We start from the raw sequence: 22,680 nt of genomic DNA, 5'->3' as shown, positions 1-22,680 counted from the left end.
TGAGGTGTTAGATACAAAGGTGTTACATGCTGCGGCATCATAAGGTGAGGTGTTAGATAAAGAGGTGTCAGATACAGAGGTGTTACATACTGCGGCATCATAAGGTGAGGTGTTAGATACAGAGGAGTCGGATACAGAGGTGTTAGATACATAGGTGTCAGATACAGACCTGTCAGAAACAGAGGTGTCAGATACAGAGGTGTCAGAAACAGATGTTAGATACATAGGTGTCAGATACAGAGGTGTTAGATACAGAGGTGTCAGAAACAGAGGTGTCAGATACAGAGGTGTTAGATACTGTGGTGTCATGAGGTGAGGTGTTGGATACAGAGGTGTCAGATACAGAGGTGTTAGATACAGAGGTGACAGATACAGAGGTGTTAGATACAGAGGTGTTAGATACAGAGGAGTCAGATACAGAGGTGTAAGATACAGAGGTGTAAGATACAGAGGTGTCATGAGGTGAGGTGTCAGATACTGTGGGTACAGGGGTGTCAGATACTGTGATGTCATCAGGTGAGGTGTCAGATACAGAGGTGTCAGATACAGAGGTGTTAGATACAGAGGTGTTAGATACAGAGGTGTCAGATACAGAGGTGTTAGATACAGAGGTGTTAGATACAGAGGTGTCAGATACAGAGGTGTAAGATACAGAGGTGTTAGATACAGAGGTGTCATGAGGTGAGGTGTCAGATACTGTGGGTACAGGGGTGTCAGATACTGTGATGTCATAAGGTGAGGTGTCAGATACAGAGGTGTCAGAAACCATGGTGTCATGAGATGAGGTGGGGTGTCAGATACTGTGGGAAGTAGGAGGCGGATACTGTGGGTAATGGGATGTCAGATACTGTGCGTACTGGGGTGTCTGATACTGTGGGTATTGGGAGGCAGATACTGTGCGTATTGGGAGGCAGATATTGTGGGTACTGGGGTGTCAGATACTGTGGGTAATGGGATGTCACATACTGTGGGTACTGGGGTGTCAGATACTGTGGGTACTGGGGTGTCAGATACTGTGGGTACTGGGGTCTCAGATACTGGGGGTACCGGGGTCTCAAATACTGTGGGTACCGGGGTCTCAGATGCTGTGGGTACTGGGGTGTCAGATACTGTGGGTACTAGGGTAGCAGATACAGAGGTGTTATATACAGAGGTGTTAGATACAGAGGTGTCAGATACAGAGGTGTTAGATACAGAGGTGTTAGATACAGAGGTGTCATGAGGTGAGGTGTCAGATACTGTGGGTACAGGGGTGTCAGATACTGTGATGTCATAAGGTGAGGTGTCAGATACAGAGGTGTCAGAAACCATGGTGTCATGAGATGAGGTGGGGTGTCAGATACTGTGGGAATTAGGAGGCGGATACTGTGGGTAATGGGGTGTCTGATACTGTGGGTACTGGGGTGTCAGATACTGTGGGAATTGGGAGGCAGATACTGTGGGTACTGGGATGTCAGATACTGTGGGTACTGGGGTGTCAGATACTGTGGGTACTGGGGTGTCAGATACTGTGGGTACTGGGGTCTCAGATACTGGGGGTACCGGGGTCTCAGATACTGTGGGTACCGGGGTCTCAGATGCTGTGGGTACTGGGGTGTCAGATACTTTAGGTACTGGGGTTGTCGGATACTATGGGTACTGGGGTGTCAGATACTGTGGGTACTAGGGTGTCAGATACTGTGGGTACCGGGCCTCAGATACTGTGGGTACTGGGAGGCAGATACTGTGGGTACTGGGGTGTCAGATACTGTGGGTACTGGGGTGTCAGATACTGTGGGTACTGGGGTGTCAGATATTGTGAGTATTGGGGTGTGAGTTACTGTGCGTATTGGGAGGCAGATATTGTGGGTACTGGGGTGTCAGATACTGTGGGTACTGGGATGTCACATACTGTGGGAATTAGGAGGCGGATACTGTGGGTACTGGGGTGTCAGATATTGTGAGTATTGGGGTGTCAGATACTGTGGGAATTAGGAGGCGGATACTGTGGGTAATGGGGTGTCAGATACTGTGGGTACTGGGTTGTCTGATACTGTGGGTATTGGGAGGCAGATACTGTGGGTACTGGGATGTCAGATACTGTGGGTACTGGGGTGTCAGATACTGTGGGTACTGGGGTGTCAGATACTGTGGGTACTGGGGTCTCAGATACTGGGGGTACCGGGGTCTCAGATACTGTGGGTACCGGGGTCTCAGATGCTGTGGGTACTGGGGTGTCAGATACTTTAGGTACTGGGGTTGTCGGATACTGTGGGTACTGGGGTGTCAGATACTGTGGGTACTAGGGTGTCAGATACTGTGGGTACCGGGCCTCAGATACTGTGGGTACTGGGAGGCAGATACTGTGGGTACTGGGGTGTCAGATACTGTGGGTACTGGGGTGTCAGATACTGTGGGTACTAGGGTGTCTCATACTGTGGGTACTGGGGTGTCAGATACTGTGGGTATTGGGGTGTCAGATACTGTGCGTATTGGGAGGCAGATATTGTGGGTACTGGGGTGTCAGATACTGTGGGTACTGGGATGTCAGATACTGTGGGTACTGGGGTGTCAGATACTGTGGGTACTGGGGTGTCAGATACTGTGGGTACTGGGGTCTCACATACTGGGGGTACCGGGGTCTCAGATACTGTGGGTACTGGGGTCTCAGATGCTGTGGGTACTGGGGTGTCAGATACTTTAGGTACTGGGGTTGTCGGATACTGTGGGTACTGGGGTGTCAGATACTGTGGGTACTAGGGTGTCAGATACTGTGGGTACCGGGTCTCAGATACTGTGGGTACTGGGAGGCAGATACTGTGGGTACTGGGGTGTCAGATACTGTGGGTACTGGGGTGTCAGATACTGTGGGTACTGGGGTGTCAGATACTGTGGATACTGGGGTGTCTGATACTGTGGGTACTGGGAGGCAGATACTGTGGGTACTGGGGTGTCAGATACTGTGGGTACTGGGGTGTCAGATACTGTGGGTACTGGGGTGTCAGATACTGTGGGTACTGGGGTGTCAGATACTGTGGGTACTAGGGTGTCAGATACTGTGGATACTGGGGTGTCAGATACTGTGGGTACCGGGTCTCAGATACTGTGGGTACTGGGAGGCAGATACTGTGGGTACTGGGGTGTCAGATACTGTGGGTACTGGGGTGTCAGATACTGTTGGTATTGGGATGTCAGATACTGTGAGTATTGGCAGGCAGATACTGTGGGTACTGGGGTGTCAGATACTGTGGGTACTGGGGTGTCAGATACTGTGGGTACTGGGATGTCAGATACTGTGGGTACTGGGGTGTCAGATACTGTGGGTACTGGGCTGTCAGATACTGTGGGTACTGGGGTTGTCGGATACTGTGGGTACTTGGGTGTCAGATACTGTGGGTACTGGGGTGTCTGGTACTGTGGGTATTGGGAGGCAGATACTGTGGGCATTGGGAGGCAGATACTGTGGGTACTGGGGTGTCAGATACTGTGGGTATTGGGGTGTCAGTTACTGTGCGTACTGGGATGTCAGATACTGTGGGTATTGGGGTGTCAGTTACTGTGGGTACTGGGATGTCAGATACTGTGGGTATTGGGGTGTCAGATACTGTGGGTACTGGGGTGTCTGATACTGTGGGTACTGGGGTGTCAGATACTGTGGGTATTGGGGTGTCAGATACTGTGGGTACTGGGGTGTCAGATACTGTGGGTATTGGGGTGTCAGATACTGTGGGTACTGGGGTGTCAGATACTGTGGGTATTGGGGTGTCAGATACTGTGGGTACTGGGGTGTCTGATACTGTGGGTACTGGGATGTCAGATACTGTGGGTAATGGGGTGTCAGATACTGTGGGTACTGGGATGTCAGATACTGTGAGTATTGGCAGGCAGATACTGTGGGTACTGGGGTGTCAGATACTGTGGATACTGGGGTGTCAGATACTGTGGGTACCGGGTCTCAGATACTGTGGGTACTAGGAGGCAGATACTGTGGGTACTGGGGTGTCAGATACTGTGGGTACTGGGGTCTCAGATACTGTTGGTATTGGGATGTCAGATACTGTGAGTATTGGCAGGCAGATACTGTGGGTACTGGGGTGTCAGATACTGTGGGTACTGGGGTGTCAGATACTGTGGGTACTGGGATGTCAGATACTGTGCGTACTGGGGTGTCAGATACTGTGGGTACTGGGGTGTCAGATACTGTGGGTACTGGGGTGTCAGATACTGTGGGTATTGGGAGGCAGATACTGTGGGTATTGGGGTGTCAGATACTGTGGGTACTGGGGTGTCAGTTACTGTGGGTATTGGGGTGTCTGATACTGTGGGTTCTGGTATGTCAGTTACTGTGGGTACTGGGATGTCAGATACTGTGGGTACTGGGGTTGTCGGATACTGTGGGTACTTGGGTGTCAGATACTGTGGGTACTGGGGTGTCTGATACTGTGGGTATTGGGAGGCAGATACTGTGGGCATTGGGAGGCAGATACTGTGGGTACTGGGGTGTCAGATACTGTGGGTATTGGGGTGTCAGTTACTGTGCGTACTGGGATGTCAGATACTGTGGGTATTGGGGTGTCAGTTACTGTGGGTACTGGGATGTCAGATACTGTGGGTATTGGGGTGTCAGATACTGTGGGTACTGGGGTGTCTGATACTGTGGGTACTGGGGTGTCAGATACTGTGGGTATTGGGGTGTCAGATACTGTGGGTACTGGGGTGTCAGATACTGTGGGTACTGGGATGTCAGATACTGTGGGTAAGGGGATGTCAGATACTGTGGGTACTGTGATGTCTGATGCTCTGGGTACTTGGACGTCAGACACTGTGAGTACTGGGATGTCAGATACTGTGGGTACTGGGGTGTCAGATACTGTGGGTACTAGGGTGTCAGATACTGTGGGTACCGGGCCTCAGATACTGTGGGTACTGGGAGGCAGATACTGTGGGTACTGGGGTGTCAGATACTGTGGGTACTGGGGTGTCAGATACTGTGGGTACTAGGGTGTCTCATACTGTGGGTACTGGGGTGTCAGATACTGTGGGTATTGGGGTGTCAGATACTGTGCGTATTGGGAGGCAGATATTGTGGGTACTGGGGTGTCAGATACTGTGGGTACTGGGATGTCAGATACTGTGGGTACTGGGGTGTCAGATACTGTGGGTACTGGGGTGTCAGATACTGTGGGTACTGGGGTCTCACATACTGGGGGTACCGGGGTCTCAGATACTGTGGGTACTGGGGTCTCAGATGCTGTGGGTACTGGGGTGTCAGATACTTTAGGTACTGGGGTTGTCGGATACTGTGGGTACTGGGGTGTCAGATACTGTGGGTACTAGGGTGTCAGATACTGTGGGTACCGGGCCTCAGATACTGTGGGTACTGGGAGGCAGATACTGTGGGTACTGGGGTGTCAGATACTGTGGGTACCGGGTCTCAGATACTGTGGGTACTAGGAGGCAGATACTGTGGGTACTGGGGTGTCAGATACTGTGGGTACTGGGGTCTCAGATACTGTTGGTATTGGGATGTCAGATACTGTGAGTATTGGCAGGCAGATACTGTGGGTACTGGGGTGTCAGATACTGTGGGTACTGGGGTGTCAGATACTGTGGGTACTGGGATGTCAGATACTGTGCGTACTGGGGTGTCAGATACTGTGGGTACTGGGGTGTCAGATACTGTGGGTACTGGGGTGTCAGATACTGTGGGTATTGGGAGGCAGATACTGTGGGTATTGGGGTGTCAGATACTGTGGGTACTGGGGTGTCAGTTACTGTGGGTATTGGGGTGTCTGATACTGTGGGTTCTGGTATGTCAGTTACTGTGGGTACTGGGATGTCAGATACTGTGGGTACTGGGGTTGTCGGATACTGTGGGTACTTGGGTGTCAGATACTGTGGGTACTGGGGTGTCTGATACTTTGGGTGATGGGGAGGCAGAATACTGTGGGTACTGGGAGGCAGATACTGTGGGTACTGGGGTGTCAGATACTGTGGGTATTGGGGTGTCAGTTACTGTGCGTACTGGGATGTCAGATACTGTGGGTATTGGGGTGTCAGTTACTGTGGGTACTGGGATGTCAGATACTGTGGGTATTGGGGTGTGTCAGATATACTGTGGGTACTGGGGTGTCTGATACTGTGGGTACTGGGGTGTCAGATACTGTGGGTATTGGGGTGTCAGATACTGTGGGTACTGGGGTGTCAGATACTGTGGGTACTGGGATGTCAGATACTGTGGGTAAGGGGATGTCAGATACTGTGGGTACTGTGATGTCTGATGCTCTGGGTACTTGGACGTCAGACACTGTGAGTACTGGGATGTCAGATACTGTGGGTACTGGGGTGTCAGATACTGTGGGTACTGGGATGTCAGATACTGTGGGTACTGGGGTGTCAGTTACTGTGGGTACTGGGATGTCTGATACTCTGGGTACTGGGATGTCTGATACTCTGGGTACTGGGATGTCAGATACTCTGGGTACTGGGGTGTCAGATACTGTGGGTACTGGGGTGTCAGTTACTGTGGGTACTGGGATGTCTGATACTGTGGGTACTGGGATGTCAGTTACTGTGGGTACTGGGGTGTCAGGTACTGTGGGTACTGGAATGTCAGATACTGTGGGTACTGGGGTGTCAGATACTGTGGGTACTGGGGTGTCAGATACTGTGGGTACTGGGGTGTCTGATACTGTGGGTACTGGGATGTGTGATACTGTGGGTACTGGGGTGTCTGATACTGTGGGTACTGGGGTGTCAGTTACTGTGGGTACTGGGATGTCTCATACTGTGGGTACTGGGATGTCAGATACTGTGGGTACTGGAGTGTCTGTTACTGTGGGTACTGGAATGTCAGAATACTGTGGGTACTAGGGTGTCTCATACTGTGGGTACTGGGATGTCAGATACTGTGGGTACTGGGGGTGTCTCATACTGTGGGTACTGGGATATCAGATACTGTGGGTACTGGGATGTCCAGATACTGTGAGGTACTGGGATGTCAGATACTGTGGGTACTGGGATCTCAGATACTGTGGAGTACTAGGATGTCAGATACTGTGGGTACTGGGGTGTCAGATACTGTGGGTACTGGGGTGTCAGATACTGTGCGTACCGGGGTGTCTGATACTGTGGGTACTGGGATGTGTGGTACTGTGGGTACTGGGGTGTCTCATACTGTGGGTACTGGGATGTCAGATACTGTGGGTACTGGGGTGTCTGATACTGTGGGTACTGGAATGTCAGATACTGTGGGTACTGTGGTGTCTCATACTGTGGGTACTGGGATGTCAGATACTGTGGGTACTGGGGTGTCTCATATTGTGGGTACTGAGATATCAGATACTGTGGGTACTGGGATGTCAGATACTGTGGGTACTGGGATGTCAGATAATGTGGGTACTGGGGTGTCAGATACTGTGGGTATTGGGAGGCAGATACTGTGGGTATTGGGGTGTCAGATACTGTGGGTACTGGGGTGTCAGATACTGTGGGTATTTGGGTGTCAGATACTGTACTGGGGTGTCAGAGATACTGTGGGTATGGGGTATTAGGGTGTCAGTTACTGTGGGTATTGGGGTGTCAGTTACTGTGGGTACTGGTGTGTCAGATACTGTGGGCACTGGGGTGTCTGATACTGTGGGTATTGGGAGGCAGATACTGTGGGTACTGGGTGTCTGATACTGTGGGTACTGGGGTGTCAGATACTGTGGGTATTGGGGAGTCTGATACTGTGGGTACTGGGGTGTCTGATACTGTGGGTACTGGGGTGACAGATACTGTGGGAATTGGGAGGCAGATACTGTGGGTACTGGGATGTCAGATACTGTGGGTACTGGGGTGTCAGATACTGTGGGTACTGGGGTGTCGAAGATACTGTGGGTACTGGGGTCTCAGATACTGTGGGTACCGGTCTCTCAGATACTGTGGGTACCAGGGTCTCCAGATGCTGTGGGTACTGGGGTGTCAGATACTTTAGGTACTGGGGTTGTCGGATACTGTGGGTACTGGGGTGTCAGATACTGTGGGTACTAGGGTGTCAGATACTGTGGGTACCGGGCCTCAGATACTGTGGGTACTGGGAGGCAGATACTGTGTGTACTGGGGTGTCAGATACTGTGGGTACTGGGGTGTCAGATACTGTGGGTACTAGGGTGTCTCATACTGTGGGTACTGGGGTGTCAGATACTGTGGGTATTGGGGTGTCAGATACTGTGAGTATTGGGAGGCAGATACTGTGGGTACTGGGGTTTCAGATACTGTGGGTACTGGGTTGTCAGATACTGTGCGTACTGGGTTGTCAGATACTGTGAGTATTGGGAGGCAGATACTGTGGGTACTGGGGTGTCAGTTACTGTGGGTACTGGGATGTCAGATACTGTGGGTACTGGGGTGTCAGATACTGTGGGTACTGGGATGTCAGATACTGTGGGTACTGGGATGTCAGATACTGTGGGTACTGGGGTGTCAGATACTGTGGGTACTGGGGTGTCAGATACTGTGGGTACTGGGGTCTCACATACTGGGGGTACCGGGGTCTCAGATACTGTGGGTACTGGGGTCTCAGATGCTGTGGGTACTGGGGTGTCAGATACTTTCGGTACTGGGGTTGTCGGATACTGTGGGTACTGGGGTGTCAGATACTGTGGGTACTAGGGTGTCAGATACAGAGGTGTTAGATACAGAGGTGATAGATACAGAGGTGTCAGATACAGAGGTGTTAGATACAGAGGTGTTAGATACAGAGGTGTCAGATACAGAGGTGTAAGATACAGAGGTGTTAGATACAGAGGTGTCATGAGGTGAGGTGTCAGATACTGTGGGTACAGGGGTGTCAGATACTGTGATGTCATAAGGTGAGGTGTCAGATACAGAGGTGTCAGAAACCATGGTGTCATGAGATGAGGTGGGGTGTCAGATACTGTGGGAATTAGGAGGCGGATACTGTGGGTAATGGGGTGTCAGATTCTGTGGGTACTGGGGTGTCTGATACTGTGGGTATTGGGGTGTCAGATACTGTGGGTACTGGGTGTCTGATACTGTGGGTACTGGGGTGTCAGATACTGTGGGTACTGGGGTGTCAGATACTGTGGGTACTGGGGTCTCACATACTGGGGGTACCAGGGTCTCAGATACTGTGGGTACTGGGGTCTCAGATGCTGTGTGGGTACTGGGGTGTCAGATACTTTCGGTACTGGGGTTGTCGGATACTGTGGGTACTGGGGTGTCAGATACTGTGGGTACTAGGGTGTCAGATACAGAGGTGTTAGATACAGAGGTGATAGATACAGAGGTGTCAGATACAGAGGTGTTAGATACAGAGGTGTTAGATACAGAGGTGTCAGATACAGAGGTGTAAGATACAGAGGTGTTAGATACAGAGGTGTCATGAGGTGAGGTGTCAGATACTGTGGGTACAGGGGTGTCAGATACTGTGATGTCATAAGGTGAGGTGTCAGATACAGAGGTGTTAGAAACCATGGTGTCATGAGATGAGGTGGGGTGTCAGATACTGTGGGAATTAGGAGGCGGATACTGTGGGTAATGGGGTGTCAGATACTGTGGGTACTGGGGTGTCTGATACTGTGGGATATTAGGGTGTCAGATACTGTCTGATACCAGGTACTGGGTGTGTCTGATACTGTGGAGTACTAGGGTGTCAGAAGATACTGTGGGTATTGGGGAGTCTGATACAGGATGTGAGTACTGGGGTGTCAGATACTACTGTGGGTACTGGGGTGTCAGATACTGTGTCAGGAATGGGAGGCAAGATACTGTGGGTACTGGGATGTCAGATACTGTGGGTACTGGGGTGTCAGATACTGTGGGTACTAGGGTGTCAAGATACTGTGGTACTGGGGTCTCAGATACTGGGGGTACCGGGGTCTCAGATACTGTGGGTACCGGGGTCTCAGATGCTGTGGGTACTGGGGTGTCAGATACTTTAGGTACTGGGGTTGTCGGATACTGTGGGTACTGGGGTGTCAGATACTGTGGGTACTAGGGAGTCAGATACTGTGGGTACCGGGCCTCAGATACTGTGGGTACTGGGAGGCAGATACTGTGGGTACTGGGGTGTCAGATACTGTGGGTACTGGGGTGTCAGATACTGTGGGTACTGGGGTGTCAGATACTGTGGGTATTGGGGTGTCAGATACTGTGAGTATTGGGAGGCAGATACTGTGGGTACTGGGGTGTCAGATACTGTGGGTACTGGGATGTCAGATACTGTGCGTACTGGGTTGTCAGATACTGTGGTATTGGGGTGTCTGAGTTACTGTGTGCAGATGTGAGGGGAGGCAGAATATTGTGGGTACTGGGGTGTCAGATACTGTGGGTACTGGGATGTCACATACTGTGTGGTACTGGGGGGTGTCCAGATACTGTGGGTACTGGGGTGTCAGATACTGTGGGTACTGGTGTCTCAGATACTGGGGGTACCGGGGTCTCAAATACTGTGGGTACCGGGGTCTCAGATGCTGTGGGTACTGGGGTGTCAGATACTGTGGGTACTAGGGTAGCAGATACAGAGGTGTTATATACAGAGGTGTTAGATACAGAGGTGTCAGATACAGAGGTGTTAGATACAGAGGTGTTAGATACAGAGGTGTCATGAGGTGAGGTGTCAGATACTGTGGGTACAGGGGTGTCAGATACTGTGATGTCATAAGGTGAGGTGTCAGATACAGAGGTGTCAGAAACCATGGTGTCATGAGATGAGGTGGGGTGTCCAGATACTGTGGGAATTAGGGAGGCGGATACTGTGGGTAATGGGGTGTCTGATACTGTGGGTACTGGGGTGTCAGATACTGTGGGAGTGGGAGGCAGATACTGTGGGTACTGGGATGTCCAGATACTGTGGGTACTGAGGGTGTCAGATACTGTGGGTACTGGGGTGTCCAGATACTGTGGGTACTGGGGTCTCAGATACTGGGGTACCAGGGTCTCAGATACTGTGGTACCTGGGGTCTCAGATGCTGTGGGTACTGGGGTGTCAGATACTTTAGGTACTGGGGTTGTCGGATACTATGGGTACTGGGGTGTCAGATACTGTGGGTACTAGGGTGTCAGATACTGTGTGTGGGTACCGGGCCTCAGATACTGTGTGGGTACTGGGAGGCAGATACTGTGGGTACTGGGGGTGTCAGATACTGTGGGTACTGGGGTGTCAGATACTGTGGGTACTGGGGTGTCAGATATTGTGAGTATTGGGGTGTGAGTTACTGTGCGTATTGGGAGGCAGATATTGTGGGTACTGGGGTGTCAGATACTGTGGGTACTGGGACGTCAGATACTGTGGGTACTGGGATGTCAGATACTGTGGGTACTGGGATGTCAGATACTGTGGGTAAGGGGATGTCTGATACTGTGGGTACTGGAATGTCAGATCCTGTGGGTAAGGGGATGTCTGATACTGTGGGTACTGGAATGTCAGATACTGTGGGTACTGGGGTGTCAGATACTGTGGGTACTGGGGTGTCTGATACTGTGGGTACTGGAATGTCAGATACTGTGGGTACTGGGGTGTCTCATACTGTCGGTACTGGGATGTCAGATACTGTGGGTACTGGGGTGTCTCATACTGTGGGTACTGGGATATCAGATACTGTGGGTACTGGGATGTCAGATACTGTGGGTACTGGGATGTCAGATTCTGTGGGTACTGGGATGTCAGATACTGTGGGTACTGGGATGTCAGATACTGTGGGTACTGGGATGTCAGTTACTGTGGGTACTGGGATGTCAGATACTGTGGGTACTGGGATGTGTCAGATACTGTGGGTACTGGGATGTCAGATACTGTGGGTACTGGGATGTCAGATACTGTGGGTACTGGGGTGTCAGATACTGTGGGTACTGGGATGTTAGATACTGTAGGTACTGGGATGTCAGATACTGTGGGTACTGGGGTGTTTGATACTGAGGGTACTGGTGTTGTCCAGATACTGTGGGTACTGTGGGTGTCTCATTCTGTACTGTGGGTACTGGGATGTCAGATACTGTGGGTACTGGGATGTCCAGATACTGTGGGTACTGGGATGTCAGATACTGTGGAGTGCTGTGGGTACTGGGATGTCAGATACTGTGGGTACTGGGATGTCAGATACTGTGGAGTACTAGGATGTCAGATACTGTACTGGGATGGTACTGGGTACTGGGATGTCAGATACTGTGGGTACTGGGTTGTCAGATACTGTGGGTACTGGGATGTCAGATACTGTGGGTACTGGGATGTCAGATACTGTGGAGTAAGGGATGTCTGATACTGTGGGTACTGGAATGTCAGATACTGTGGGTACTGGGGTGTCAGATACTGTGGGGTACTGGGATGTCAGATACTGTGGGTACTGGGGTGTCTGATACTGTGGGTACTGGGATGTGTGATACTGTGGGTACTGGGGTGTCTCATACTGTGGGTACTGGGATTTCAGATACTGTGGGTACTGGGGTGTCTGATACTGTGGGTACTGGAATGTCAGATTACTGTGGGTACTGGGGTGTCTCATACTGTGGGTACTGGGATGTCAGATACTGTGGGTACTGGGGTCTCTCATACTGTGGGTACTGGGATATCAGATACTGTGGGTACTGGGCTGTCAGATACTGTGGGTACTGGGATGTCAGATACTGTGGGTACTGGGATGTCAGATACTGTGGGTACTGGGATGTCAGATACTGTGGGTACTGGGATATCAGATACTGTTTGTACTGGGATGTCAGATACTGTGGGTACTGGGATGTCAGATACTGTGGGTACTGGGATGTCAGATACTGTGGGTACTGGGATGTCAGATACTGTGGGTACTGGGGTGTCAGATACTGTGGGTACTGGGGTGTCAGATACTGTGGGTACTGGGTGTCAGATACCGTGGGTACTGGGATGTCAGATACTGTGGGTACTGGGATGTCAGATACTGTGGGTACTGGGGTGTTTGATACTGAGGGTACTGGGGTGTCAGATACTGTGGGTACTGGGATGTCAGATACTGTGGGTACTGGAGTGTCTGTTACTGTGGGTACTGGGATGTCAGATATTGTGGGTACTGGGGTGTCTCATACTGTGGGTACTGGGATGTCAGATACTGTGGGTACTGGGGTGTCTCATACTGTGGGTACTGGGATGTCAGATACTGTGGGTACTGGGATGTCAGATACTGTGGGTACTGGGGTGTCAGATACTGTAGATACTGGGATGTCAGATACTGTGGGTACTGGAGTGTCTGTTACTGTGGGTACTGGGATGTCAGATACTGTGGGTACTGGGGTGTCTCATACTGTGGGTACTGGGATGTCAGATACTGTGGGTACTGGGGTGTCAGATACTGTAGGTACTGGGATGTCAGATACTGTGGGTACTGGAGTGTCTGTTACTGTGGGTACTGGGATGTCAGATACTGTGGGTACTGGTGTGTCTCATACTGTGGGTACTGGGATGTGTGATACTGTGGGTACTGGGGTGTCTGATACTGTGGGTACTGGGGTATCTGATACCGTGGGTACTGGGGTGTCAGTTACTGTGGGTACTGGGGTGTCTGATACTGTGGGTACTGGGGTGTCTCATACTGTGGGTACTGGGATGTCAGATACTGTGGGTACTGGGATGTCAGATACTGTGGGTACTGGGATGTCAGATGCTGTAGGTACTGGGATGTCAGATACTGTGGGTACTGGGATGTCAGATACTGTGGGTACTGGGATGTCAGATACTGTGGGTACTGGGTTGTCAGATACTGTGGGTACTAAAATGTCAGATACTGTGGGTACTGGGATGTCAGATACTGTGGGTAAGGGGATGTCTGATACTGTGGGTACTGGAATGTCAGATACTGTGGGTACTGGGGTGTCAGATACTGTGGGTACTGGGGTGTCAGATACTGTGGGTACTGGGGTGTCTGATACTGTGGGTACTGGGATGTGTGATACTGTGGGTACTGGGGTGTCTCATACTGTGGGTGCTGGGATGTCAGATACTGTGGGTACTGGGGTGTCTGATACTGTGGGTACTGGAATGTCAGATACTGTGGGTACTGGGGTGTCTCATACTGTGGGTACTGGGATGTCAGATACTGTGGGTACTGGGGTCTCTCATACTGTGGGTACTGGGATATCAGATACTGAGTGTACTGGGCTGTCAGATACTGTGGGTACTGGGATGTCAGATACTGTGGGTACTGGGTTGTCAGATACTGTGGGTACTGGGTTGTCAGATACTGTGGGTACTGGGCTGTCAGATACTGTGGGTACTGGGATGTCAGATACTGTGGGTACTGGGATGTCAGATACTGTGGGTACTGGGGTGTTTGATACTGAGGGTACTGGGGTGTCAGATACTGTGGGTACTGGGATATCAGATACTGTGGGTACTGGAGTGTCTGTTACTATGGGTACTGGGAAGTCAGATACTGTGGGTACTGGGGTGTCTCATACTGTGGGTACTGGGATGTCAGATACTGTGGGTACTGGGGTGTCTCATACTGTGGGTACTGGGATGTCAGATACTGTGGGTACTGGGGTGTCAGATACTGTGGGTACTGGGATGTCAGATACTGTGGGTACTGGGGTGTCAGATACTGTAGAATGTACTGGGATGTCAGATACTGTGGGTACTGGATGTGTGTCTGTTACTGTGGGTACTGGGATGTCAGATACTGTGGGTACTGGGGTGTCTCATACTGTGGGTACTGGGATGTCAGATACTGTGGGTACTGGGGTGTCAGATACTGTGGGTACTGGGATGTCAGATACTGTGGGTACTGGAGTGTCTGTTACTGTGGGTACTGGGATGTCAGATACTGTGGGTACTGGTGTGTCTCATACTGTGGGTACTGGGATGTGTGATACTGTGGGTATTGGGGTGTCTGATACTGTGGGTACTGGGGTGTCTGATACTGTGGGTACTGGGGTATCTGATACCGTGGGTACTGGGGTGTCAGTTACTGTGGGTACTGGGGTGTCTGATACTGTGGGTACTGGGGTGTCAGATACTGTGGGTACTGGGATGTCAGATACTGTGGGTACTGGGATGTCAGATACTGTGGGTACTGGGATGTCAGATACTGTGGGTACTGGGATGTCAGATACTGTGGGTACTGGGATGTCAGATACTGTGGGTACTGGGATGTCAGATACTGTGGGTACTGGGTTGTCAGATACTGTGGGTACTAAAATGTCAGATACTGTGGGTACTGGGATGTCAGATACTGTGGGTAAGGGGATGTCTGATACTGTGGGTACTGGAATGTCAGATACTGTGGGTACTGGGGTGTCAGATACTGTGGGTACTGGGGTGTCAGATACTGTGGGTACTGGGGTGTCTGATACTGTGGGTACTGGGATGTGTGATACTGTGGGTACTGGGGTGTCTCATACTGTGGGTACTGGGATGTCAGATACTGTGGGTACTGGTGTGTCTCATACCTCGGGTACTGGAGATGTGTAGTATACTGTGAGTACTTAGGGGTGTCTGATACTGTGGGTACTGGGGTATCTGATACCGTGGGTACTGGGGTGTCAGTTACTGTGGGTACTGGCGTGTCTGATACTGTGGGTACTGGGGTGTCTCATACTGTGGGTACTGGGATGTCAGATACTGTGGGTACTGGGATGTCAGATACTGTGGGTACTGGGGTGTCAGATACTGTGGGTACTGGGGTGTCAGATACTGTGGGTACTGGGATGTCAGATACTGTGGGTACTGGGATGTCAGATACTGTGGGTACTGGGATGTCAGATACTGTGGGTACTGGGATGTCAGATACTGTGGGTACTGTGGGTACTGGGATGTCAGATACTGTGGGTACTGGGATGTCAGATACTGTGGGTACTGGGATGTCAGATACTGTGGGTACTGGGATGTCAGATACTGTGGGTACTGGGTTGTCAGATACTGTTGGTACTGGGATGTCAGATACTGTGGGTACTGGGATGTCAGATACTGTGGGTAGTGGGGATGTCTGATACTGTGGGTACTGGAATGTCAGATACTGTGGGTACTGGGGTGTCAGATACTGTGGGTACTGGGGTGTCAGATACTGTGGGTACTGGGGTGTCAGATACTGTGGGTACTGGGATGTGTGATACTGTGGGTACTGGGGTGTCTCATACTGTGGGTACTGGGATGTCAGATACTGTATGGGTACTGGGGTGTCAGATACTGAATGCTCCAGATGGGTACTAGGATGTCAGATACTGTGGGTACTGGGATGTCAGATACTGTGGGTACTGGGGTGTTTGATACTGTGGGTACTGGGGTGTCAGATACTGTGGGTACTGGGATGTCAGATACTGTGGGTACTGGAGTGTCTGTTACTGTGGGTACTGGGATGTCAGATACTGTGGGTACTGGGGTGTCTCATACTGTGGGTACTGGGATGTCAGATACTGTGGGTACTGGGGTGTCTCATACTGTGGGTACTGGGATGTCAGATACTGTGGGTACTGGGATGTCAGATACTGTAGGTACTGGGATGTCAGATACTGTGGGTACTGGGGTGTCAGATACTGTAGATACTGGGATGTCAGATACTGTGGGTACTGGAGTGTCTGTTACTGTGGGTACTGGGATGTCAGATACTGTGGGTACTGGGGTGTCTCATACTGTGGGTACTGGGATGTCAGATACTGTGGGTACTGGGGTGTCAGATACTGTAGGTACTGGGATGTCAGATACTGTGGGTACTGGGGTGTCTCATACTGTGGGTACTGGGATGTCAGATACTGTGGGTACTGGGGTGTCAGATACTGTAGGTACTGGGATGTCAGATACTGTGGGTACTGGAGTGTCTGTTACTGTGGGTACTGGGATGTCAGATACTGTGGGTACTGGTGTGTCTCATACCTGTGGGTACTGGGATGTGTGATACTGTGGGTATTGGGGTGTCTGATACTGTGGGTACTGGGGTATCTGATACCGTGGGTACTGGGGTGTCAGTTACTGTGGGTACTGGGGTGTCTGATACTGTGGGTACTGGGGTGTCTCATACTGTGGGTACTGGGATGTCAGATACTGTGGGTACTGGGATGTCAGATACTGTGGGTACTGGGATGTCAGATACTGTGGGTACTGGGATGTCAGATACTGTGGGTACTGGGATGTCAGATACTGTGGGTACTGGGATGTCAGATACTGTGGGTACTGGGGTGTCAGATACTGTGGGTACTGGGATGTCAGATACTGTGGGTACTGGGATGTCAGATACTGTGGGTACTGGGATGTCAGATACTGTGGGTACTGGGATGTCAGATACTGTGGGTACTGGGATGTCAGATACTGTGGGTACTGGGATGTCAGATACTGTGGGTACTGTCAGATACTGTGGGTACTGGGGTGTCTGATACTGTGGGTACTGGAATGTCAGATACTGTGGGTACTGGGATGTCAGATACTGTGGGTACTGGGGTGTCAGATACTGTGGGTACTGGGGTGTCAGATACTGTGGATACTGGGATGTGAGATACTGTGGGTACTGGGGTGTCAGATACTGTGGGTACTGGGATGTCAGATACTGTGGGTACTAGGGGTGTCAGATACTGTGGAGTACTGGGATGTCAGATACTGTGGGTACTGGGGTGTCTGATACTGTGGGTACTGGGGTGTTTGATACTGCTAGATGGGTACTGGGATGTCAGATACTGTGGGTACTGGGGATGTCAGATACTGTGGGTACTGGGGTGTCTGATACTGTGGAGTACTGGGATGTCAGATACTGTGGGTACTGGGGTGTCCAGATACTGTGGGTACTGGGATGTCAGATACTGTGGGTACTGGGGGTGTCAGATACTGTGGGTACTGGGTGTGTCAGATACTGTGGGTACTAGGATGTCAGATACTGTGGGTACTGGGGTGGGTGTCAGATACTGTGGGTACTGGGTGTGTCAGATACTGTGGGTACTGGGATGTCAGATACTGTGGAGTACTGGGATGTCAGATACTGTGGCAAATACTAGGATGTCAGATACTGTGGGTACTGGGGTGTTGATACTGTGGGTACTGGGGTGTCAGATACTGTGGGTACTGGGATGTCAGATACTGTGGGTACTGGGGTGTCAGATACTGTGGAGTACTGGGATGTCAGATACTGTGGGTACTGGGGTGTCAGATACTGTGGGTACTGGGATGTCAGATACTGTGGGTACTAGGAGGGTGTCTAGATACTGTGGGTACTGGGATGTCAGATACTGTGGGTACTGGGGTGTCTGATACTGGTACAAGTACTGGGATGTCAGATACTGTGGGTATGGGGTGTCAGATACTGTGGGTACTGGGTGTCAGATACTGTGGGTACTAGGATGTCAGATACTGTGGGTACTGGGATGTCCAGATACTGTGGATGTACTGGGGTGTCAGATACTGTGGAGTACTGGGATGTCAAGATACTGTGGGTACTAGAGTGTCTGATACTGTGGGTACTAGGATGTCAGATACTGTGGGTACTGGGATGTCAGATACTGTGGGTACTAGGGTGTCAGATACTGTGGGTACTGGGATGTCAGATACTGTGGGTACTGGGATGTCAGATACTGTGGGTGTAGGTACTATTACTGGAATACTAGGGTGTCAAGATACTGTGGGTACTGGGGTGTCTGATACTGTGGGTACTGGGATGTCCTGATACTGTGGGTACTGGGGTGTCTGATACTGTGGGTACTGTGTCTGATACTAGGAACTGGTGTACTAGAGGTGTCAGATACTGTGGGTACTGGGGTGTCTGATACTGTGGGTACTGGGATGTCAGATACTGTGGGTACTGGGGTGTCAGATACTGTGGGTACTGGGATGTCAGATACTGTGGGTACTGGGATGTCAGATACTGTGGGTACTGGGATGTCAGATACTGTGGGTACTAGGATGTCAGATACTGTACTAATGGGTACTGGGATGTCAGATACTGTGGGTACTGGGATGTCAGATACTGTGGGTACTGGGATGTCAGATACTGTGGGTACTGGGATGTCAGATACTGTGGGTACTGGGATGTCAGATACTGTGGGTACTGGGATGTCAGATACTGTGGGTACTGGGATGTCAGATACTGTGCGGTAATGGGATGTCAGATACTGTGGTACTACTGGGGTGTCAGATACTGTGGATACTAGGGTGTCAGAATACTGCTGGAGTACTAGGGGTGTGTCAGATACTGTACAGGTACTGGGAGTGTCTTTGATACTGTGGGTACTGAGATGTGTGATACTACAGGTACTGGGGTGTCTCATACTGTGGGTACTGGGATGTCAGATACTGTGGGTACTAGGGTGTATCAGATACTGTAGGGTAGATGGGAGTGTCTGATACTGTGGGTACTAGGTATGTCAGATACAATGGGTACTGGGATGTCAGATACTGTGGGTACTGGATGTGTCTCATACTGTGGGTACTGGGGGATGTCAGATACTGTGGGTACTGGGGTGTCTGATACTGTGGGTACTGGGGTGTCAATGATACTGTGGGAATATACTGTGGGTACTCTGATGTCTCATACTATGGGTACTCAGGGTGTCAGATACTGTGGAGTACTGGGGTGTCAGATGCAATAGGTACTAGGATGTCAGGTGCTGTAGGTACTAAGGATCTCAAGATACTGTGGGTACTGTCAGATGCTGTGGGTACTGGGATGTCAGATACTGTGGGTACTGGGATGTCAGATACTGTGGGTACTGGGATGTCAGATACACTGTGGGTACTGGGATGTGTCAGATACTGTGGGGTACTAGGGATGTGTCTGATACTGTGGGTACTGGGTCAAGATACTGTGGGTACTAGGGTGTCAGATACTGTAGGTACTGGGGTGTCAGATACTGTGGAGTACTGGGGTGTGTCAGATACTGTGGGTAATGGGATGTCCTGATACTGTGGGTAATGGTGTCCTGTACTAGTAATACTGTGGGTACTATGGGGGGTGTCTGATACTGTGGGTACTAGGGTGTCAGATACTGTGGGTACTGGGGTGTCTGATACTGTGGAGTACAAGGATGTCAGATACTGTGGAGTACTGGGGTGTCTCATACTGTGGGTACTGGGATATCAGTGAAGTGTGGGGATGTCAGATACTGTGGGTACTGGGATGTCAGATACTGTGGGTACTAGGATGTCAGATACTGTGCTGGTACTGGGATTGTCAGATACTGTGGAGTACTGGGATGTCAGATACTGTAGGTACTGGGGTGTCTGATACTGTGGGTAATGGGATGTCAGATACTGTGGGTACTGGGCTGTCCAGATACTGTGGGTACTGGGATGTCAGATACTGTGTGGGTACTAGGGTTGTCAGATACTGTGGGTACTGGGTTGTCAGATACTGTGGGTACTGGGCTGTCAGATACCGTGGGTACTGGGATGTCAGATACTGTATGTGAGTACTGGAGGATGTCAAGATACTGTGGAGTACTGGGGTGTTTGATACTGAGGGGTACTGGGGTGTCAGATACTGTGGAGTACTAGGATGTCAGATACTGTGGGTACTGGAGTGTCTGTTGTTACTGTGGGTACTGGGAGGTCCAGATACTGTGGGTACTAGGGTGTCTCATACTGTGGGTACTGGGATGTGTCCAGATACTGTGGGTAGTACTGGGGTGTCGAATACTGTGGGTACTGGGAGTTGTCAGATACTGTGGGTACTGGGGTGTCAGATACTGTGGGTACTGGGATGTCAGATACTGTGGAGTACCTGGGATGTCAGATACTGTGGGTACTAGGGTGTCTGTTACTGTGGAGTACTGGGATGTCAGATACTGTGGGTACTAAGGGTGTCTGATACTGTGGGTACTGGGATGTCAGATACTATGGAGTACTAGGGTGTGTCCTGAATGCATGGGTACTAGGATACATCTAGATACTGTAGGTACTAGGATGTCAGAATACTGTGGGTACTGGGATGTCAGATACTGTGGAGTAATGGGGTGTCAAATACTGTGGGTACTAGGAGTGTCAGATACTGTGGGTATCCAGGGTGTCTGATACTGTCAATTACTGGGGTATCAGTGGAGTACTGAACTGTCAAATACTGTGGGTACTAGGGTGTCTGATACTGTGGGTACTGGGGTGTCTCATACTGTGGGTACTAGAGGATATCATCATACTGTGTAGGTACTGGGATGTCAGATACTGTGGTACTGGAGTGTCAGATACTGTGGGTACTAGGATGTCAGATACTGTGGGTACTGGGATGTCCAGATACTGTGGAGTACTGGGATGTGTCCAGATACTGTGGGTACTGGGGTGTCTGTGAATACTGTGGGTACACTGTGGGTACCTAGGATGTCTGTACTATGTGGAGTACTAGGATGTAAGGTACTGGGATATCCAGATACTGTGGGTACTGGGGTGTCTGGGTACTGTATCAGTACCTATTGGTACTGGGATGTCAGATACTGTGGGTACTAGGGTGTCAGATACTGGTAAGGGATGTCAGATACTGTGGATACTGGGGTGTCAAATACTGTGGGGTACTAGGGTGTGTCAGACTGTGGGTACTGTCAAGATACTGTGGGTAATGGGGTGTCAGATACTATACTGTGGATACTGTGGGTACTAAGTGTCAGATACTATGGGTACTGGGATGTCAGATACTGTGGTACTGGGGTGTCTGATACTGTGGGCACTGAATGTCAGATACTATGGGAGGGTGTCTCATACAGATGTCCAGATACTGTGGGTACTGGGTCTGTCTCATACTACTGGGTACTGTGGGTACTGTCAGATACTGTGGAGTACTAGGATGTCAGAATACTATGGAGTACTATGAGATCAGATACATGGGCACTGAGGATATGGGCTCTGTGGGTACTGGGATGTGTCTGTGGGTACTGTGTCAGATACTGTGGAGTACTAGGATGTCAGATACTGTGGGTACTGGGATGTCAGATACTGTGGGTAGTACTAGGGTAATGTCAGATACTGTGGGTACCTGGGGTGTCAGATACTGTGGGTACTGGGGTGTCAAGATACCGTAAGTGGGCCTAGAGTGTCAGAACTGTGAGTACTACCATGCCAGATACTGTGGGTACTAGGTGTTTGATACTCTATACTGTGGGTACTGGGGTGTCAAGATACTGTGGGTACTGAGGATGTCAGAATATTGTGGGTACTAGGGTGTCAGATACTGTAGGGTACTGGGAGTGTCAGATACTGAAAGATACTGTGGGAAGAGATACTGGGATGTCCAGATACTGTGGAGTACTAGGGTGTCTCATATACTGTGGAGTACTAGAATGTCATGAATACTGTGGGTACTGGGGTGTAGGTACTGTAGGTACTGGGGTGGGTACTATGGGTAATAAGTGTCAGATACTGTGGGTACTGGGTGTAAATACTGTGGGTATTGTCAGATACTGTAGGTACTAGGATGTCTGATAGATACTGTGGAGTACTGGGGTGTAAAGATACTGTGGATACTAAGTGTATCAGATACTGTGGGTACTGGGAGTGTCTGATACTGTGGGTACTAAGGTGTCCAGATACTGTGAGTACTGAGGGTGTCTGATACTATGGGTGCTGGGATGTCCAGATACTGTGGAGTACTAGGGTGTGTCTCCTTACTGTGGGTACTGGGATGTCAGATACTGTGGGTACTAGGGGTGTCAGATACTGTGGGTACTGGGATGTGTCAGATACTGTGGAGTACTGGGGTGTCTACATACTGTGGGTACCTGGGATGTCAGATACTGTGGGTACAGGCTGTCGAATACTGTAGGTACTGAGATGTG

The 22,680-nt window shown here is 50.6% G+C and overlaps 1 protein-coding gene across 3 annotated transcripts in view; it reads right to left on the bottom strand.

Moving 5' to 3' along the window:
* The window catches only part of LOC124267043, a 50,856-nt gene that overhangs the window by 14,718 nt on the left and 13,458 nt on the right, over positions 1 to 22,680 (bottom strand). The window lies entirely within an intron of this gene.

This window comes from Haliotis rubra, unplaced genomic scaffold (assembly GCF_003918875.1).
Source record: "Haliotis rubra isolate DU_JTF1 unplaced genomic scaffold, ASM391887v1 Scf1297, whole genome shotgun sequence".
Taxonomy (NCBI): domain Eukaryota; kingdom Metazoa; phylum Mollusca; class Gastropoda; order Lepetellida; family Haliotidae; genus Haliotis; species Haliotis rubra.
The sequence above is the reverse complement of the archived record's forward strand: the minus strand, read 5'-3'. Positions and strand labels throughout refer to the sequence as shown.